General features: G+C 39.6%; 1 long non-coding RNA gene across 1 annotated transcript; it reads left to right on the top strand.

Annotated features, from left to right (window-relative positions):
• Positions 1 to 2,682: 2,682 nt before the first annotated feature.
• LOC141817666 (uncharacterized) lies at positions 2,683 to 3,203 on the top strand. The gene is made up of 3 exons (XR_012600848.1): positions 2,683 to 2,755; positions 2,895 to 3,002; positions 3,132 to 3,203. It is a non-coding gene; the product is annotated as an uncharacterized LOC141817666 (long non-coding RNA).
• Positions 3,204 to 5,991: the final 2,788 nt, after the last annotated feature.

Below are 5,991 nucleotides of genomic sequence, written 5' to 3'. Positions count from 1 at the left end.
CACTACAACAAAAATGACTTTCCGCAGCGCGTCATCCGCAGCGCACATCATAGGCGCGCTGTTAATAGTTGCTTTGACGGCGCGCCCAATAAAATGCGCTGCGGATAATATCATATTTTTATCAACCGCAGCGCGCAATAATAATACGCTGTTAAAAATACTTTTAACAGCGCACATTGTACGCCGTTAAAGTTATTTTTGACAGCGCATATTGTGCGCCGTTAAAAGTATTTTTAACAGCGTACAATGTGCGCTATTAAAAATTTATATTGACAGCGTACAATGTCCACTGTTAAAATTTATAAATTATAATTATAATTATATTATTTTTAATTTCTAAAAAAAACCCTAAATTCCTCATATCCCATCCGCGATAATCCCTATCCAAAATCATGCCCTCCCTCGCGTGATATCCCGCCCGCCCCGCGCGCTGCCCTAATCGCGCAAAATCCATCCCGCCCCGATAATCCCTCCCCGGCCGCTGCCCTAATCACGCAAAATCCATCCCGCCCGTCGTAATCCCTCCGCGCGCTGCCCTAATCGCCGCTCACCCTCCTCCCTCGCGCGATCCGCCGCTCACCGTCCTCCCTCGCCAGGTATCGCGCTCCGTCGTCCGTCGTAATCCCTCCGCGCGCTGCCCTAATCGCCGCTCACCCTCCTCCCTCGCGCGATCCGCCGCTCACCCTCCTCCCTCACCAGGTATTCAGTAAATATTCAGTAGTAAATATTCAGTAGTAATGAGTTCTCAGTATTTGGCAGGAGCTTACAGCTTTCTTCAGATCATTAGGAAGCATTTTCTGTGAAATCATTCAAAGGGCATGGTCGGATTGCTAATCCTCAAAGGCCTATTCCGGACATCACTGTGTAGCTCTTGGTTTGTAGCTCTAACATCACTGTGTACCAACATGAACATATCACAATAGGCTACTGGCTTTGTAACTAAAAATCTCAGTTCCCTAGGTTTGAACATAGAAAATGCACTATGATTGCAAGAAAAGGTTGTGCCAACTAAATAAAACGTAGTCAGTCTTCGTATTTGCCTGTCCTCTTGCCTTGTTTATAGTAGTACATAAAATTGCCTAACATCATATTTGAACTGTATTCAAGGCATGCCTTGTATGATAAAGATTTGCATCTTGTTCTGATGGTGTATTCAATATTTTTGCCCAAGACTTGTTGAAAGATAAAGAGTACAAATTATTCAAACTGTTTGTGTTGTGTTATTGCTTCTGTAGGTCAGTAAACTTCAACGAGCTTGTTTAAGGCATCCTGTGAAGGTCTGTTTAACACCTATCTTGCCTCTAATTTTCCTCTTTTTATATCTTAGCATTTTCTTGGTTTTCTTTTGCTCTGATCATCACAGATCTAGCTTGTGTCAATTGTTTGTTGATTACAGATAGAAGCTGATACTAAATATTCCACGGTGGATACCCGTAATCAACATTATTGCTTTATTCCTGCAAAGCATAAGGTTGCAAATCTTTCCTCAATTGTTCTGTCTTTTCGTAGATTCAGAATGAGTTTGCTCGTACATCTTATTAGTTTCACTTTTTAGAAATTCAATAGTTGAGAATAGTTTAAGTTAAATGCAGTGGTATTTCACGTTGTAGCTCTAACATCACTGTGTAGCTTAATATCCCAACGTCTTCATGGGTTTTTCTCTCCTCTGATGACCAACATTGGGATTCCAGATCACTTTTTGACATTTTTTACATCATTCCAAATACTTGTAGGGAAAGAATGTATTGGGCATTCGCATTTTATAAATATTGTGTTTTAATCTTCTCCAGCCCTTTTTAGGTTCCTAGGAGAAAAAGGCTACAAGTGTCTTGAGTTTTATGAAGTAGTAACTAACTTATCTAATAACAAATTGTTATAATCATTGTTGAGCTACTAGATTTGAATGTCTCATAACTGCAATATAAAAACCTTAACCCATAACTTATCTAAAAGGCTACAAGTGTCCTTTTATGAAGTATAAATTTCAGGGCTATACAAATTGCATGTCTCAGTTGAAGTAGCATTGAAGCTGCTGTGAGCTTGATCTGCAAGATAGCTGCTGCATTCAGAATTGATAGTGTATATTAAAAACATATTTGTAAGGCCTTATATAGTGTATATTAAAAACATATTCTTGACTATCTTTGGTATTTGCTTTTTTCCTATTGTTGGTTCCTATTGTTGATCTAAACTTATGTTGAGGAAACTGTCAATTCATCTAGGGTATCCCATTATACAAGGTGGGCTGTAATCTTTCGACTAAAGTTTTCAGTAACATGTCATCTAAATTGTGTTACTGCAATTTTTGTTGATTAAGTGCCTAGGTCTTTTAATATGATCCCTTGTGTTAGCAGTTAATTGATCCTAATGGGTTCATTTTTTCCTTGTTATGCATGTTACCATGGTTATCCTTGCCTTTTGAGATAACATGGTTTCCTATAAGCGAAACACAATCTGAGATATCAGTGGTCCAATACTTTAAGGAACGGTATAATTACAATTTGGTGTGTGTGTCATGTGGCCTTGCCTCCTGGCTGGGAGTGAGAGCAAACCAGTCTACTTACCAATGGAGGTACATATATGATCTACTAATTCTCTCAAACATATGTTCTTCACTGAATGATTTGTGAATGTCTAGGTTTGCACAATTGTTGAGGGACAATGCTATACCAAAAAGCTGAACGAGGGACAAGTTACTGCAATATTGAGAAGTACATGCCAGAGGCCGATTGATAGAGAACAGAGCATTTTTCAGGTTTGTGATACTATGCACATTGTTTTTGTTCCTTGAAGTACTATAGTAATATTAAAACTGTTAGATGTCTTTTGATATAATTAAATTAAAGATTTCCAAAGCTTGTTAGTGTAACTTCTATATCACTATGATTTGCCAGATGGTTCAACAAAACGACTACAATAATGATGTATTCATGAAGGAATTTGGTTTGAAGATGAAGTATGAGTTCACTTCCGTAGAAGCTCGTGTTTTACCTCCACCTAAGGTATTTGTATTTTCCCTCTAAATATTTGACCCTTGTATAGTAATTCTTGGCTTTGATATCTACTGTTTCTGTGTAATTACTAATGCTATGAATTAACTTATTTCAATCTATTTGTTTGGAATGTTACAGCTAATGTATCATGACTCCGGCAGAGAAAAATCTTGCAATCCGTCTATAGGTCAGTGGAACATGATAAACAAGGTAACATGTTTTTTTTTGCTTGTAACTTTAGCGATTTGTCTTTAGTTTTTAATTGGATCAAATTTTTTAGAGTTTTCAATTTCGATGTTTTTTTATGAGAATGTATTATCTTAAAATTAAAAAAGGATTTGATTAGATCTATTGACGATTTCTTATTATTATTTGCACTTCGATATATACATCTTGTACTTTCTCTGTTGACTAATTTTTTGACATGGTGGCTTTGTTGCTTCACAGAAAATGGTGAATGGTGCTTCTGTTGATTATTGGACATGCTTGAGTTTGTCACGACTTCGTGAAGATGAAGTATTTGGCTTTTGTGATGACCTGATTGACATGTGTAATAACATTGGAATGGTATGGATGCTTCACGTCAATTACTAAAATTTTCTCTTGATTGACATTTAGTGTTAGAAGATCATCCATGCTTTTCTGCAACAGGTGCTTATTAATTGCAGGAACAACAAGAAACTACTTGGTCAAGTTAGAGCATTTGATCGCCACTGCAACATGGTCCTCGAAAATGTTAGGGAGATGTGGACCGAGGTATTGCAACTTTACAAATGCATACAATTCATCATCTTTTTTCATGCATGGCTCCTTATGGTTTTTACCCTGATCACAGATACCCAAGACGGGCAAGGGGAAGAAGAAAGCTCTTCCAGTCAACAAGGATAGATTCATCAGCAAGATGTTCCTTCGCAGAGACTGTATTTTCGCAGAGATTCATCAACAAGGATAGATTCATCAACAAGAAAGTTCTTCCAGTCAACAAGTATATATGTGCTAAGTATCAGCACATATATACACATAACCTCACTTATTTTCTGTTTTTCTTTATGTTCAAGATAACAAAGTCTTGTAAGCTTATCAAAACAGATGTGAATGTTATATATAATTGTTGGATTATAAATGTATAATTTTATATGGTATTTGTGTGTGATATTTATGTTATTAATTATTTGAGTTTTGAGTTTATAATTGTGATTTGAATGGTTTAATTATTTTATTTTATCCACAGCGCACAATGCGCGCTGCGATTGATCACATTCGCAGCGTACATTACGTGCTGTGGAAGCTCACATCCGCAGCGTGCAATGCACGCCGCCGATGATCACATCCGCAGTGCGCATTGCGCGCTGCGGAAGCTCACATTCGCAGCGCGCATTGTGCACTGCGGATGCGATCATCTGCGGCGTGCATTGCGCGCTGCGGATGCCTAACGACTTTTAACAGCTTGCAACTGTGCAGCGTGCGATGTGCGCTGCGGATAGCATATTTGCGCGCTGCGGAAAGTCATTTTTGTTGTAGTGGACCTGCTATGGCTCCTGGGGAAGGTCGTGGAGAGGGAGTTGCACCAGAAGGCGAGGGGGCTACACCTGAAGGTGAGAGGGCTAGATCTGAAGCCGCTGCACCAGAAGTAGAGGGGGCTACATGTGTAGTAGGGGGCTGCATCTGTAGTAGGGGGAGCTGCACCCGAAGTAGAGGGGCCTACACCTGAAGGAGTACTACTACGTCTACCCCGTCGCATCTGTAAAAAAATATATTAAGAAACATATTAGGAAAGATAAAATTATTTACATAATTAAAATACATAAAAACTTACCATGATGTCAGGATAAATGATGTCTGCAATATGAATGCACCAGCAAGTCAAGTTAAATGATCTATATAAGAAAAAATGTACAGTTAAAATGTTGTAAATGAATCTATCAAAATTTGTATTTTATGAAGAATAAAAATAAATTTACAGATTAAAAGTCATGTGTCAACAATCAGAATTGATCAACTCTGGTTACTCACATAATGACCTGAATGGGCATTGCGAATTTTAGTCAGCTTATCATGTTCTTACATATCACAGAAGACATGATGCGTGCTATCCATTAAAAGATGTTCTTGTTCCTTTTATTAATTCAGTTTATAGGCTGTAAATTTGCTTAACTTTATTATATCCCCATACACAATATGATGCTAGAGATTATAGGCCCCTGATACTCATTTATTTGCATCAATTAAAATTTCCTTCAAAATATAAACTGTCACATAAAGGATTATGCAATTTTGTGATGATTTCTCATAGGTTTGAGTAATCTCCTATCTCATGTAATATGGGGGAAAAACAAAATAATCATGTTTGATACTGAGGAAACTAGTTGAGTAGATATCAAATGGGACGTTTTCATATGATGGGTTTGATGTCTGCTTGGCACAGATTATACACTGATGGGCATTTGACAATTGTGTGATAAATTCATGATGTCATGCTGTTTCTTTGCTTATTAATCAAGTATTAACAGTTATAAGCAATCTTTTGGACATTGATGCAAAAAAAACTACAGACTGTTAAACAAAACCTCATTTTTGAACAGATCCAACATATTTATCAGGAAAATAACAGGTAAATAGATATTTGAGACCAGAAATTATATGTATTGTTGTCCAAGTTACATACTATAAGCTGGCTTGTAATGTTCAACATGGAAGGGCTAATCGAAACATCTACGACGGCCAGCGCCGGCAAGCGACGGCCAGCGCCGGCCAGGGCCGGCCAGCGCCGGCAAGGGCCGGCCACCGCCGGCCAGGGGCGGCCAGCGCCGATAAGGGCCGGCCAGGGGCGGCCAGGCCGGCCAGGGGCGGCCAGCGCCGATAAGGGCCGGCCAGGGGCGGCAAGGGCCGGCCAGCGCCGGCAAAGGCTGGCCAGCGCCGGCAAGCGGCGGCCAGCGACGCCCGACGGCGGCCAGGGACAGGCAGCGCCGCCCGACGTCCGGCGATGTCCCCCCAACGG

The sequence above is a fragment of the Curcuma longa genome, unplaced genomic scaffold, assembly GCF_044706935.1.
Source record: "Curcuma longa cultivar G26 ecotype Majalengka, Jawa Barat unplaced genomic scaffold, ITB_CL_G26_1.1 contig_21521, whole genome shotgun sequence".
Taxonomy (NCBI): Eukaryota; Viridiplantae; Streptophyta; class Magnoliopsida; order Zingiberales; family Zingiberaceae; genus Curcuma; species Curcuma longa.
The sequence above is the reverse complement of the archived record's forward strand: the minus strand, read 5'-3'. Positions and strand labels throughout refer to the sequence as shown.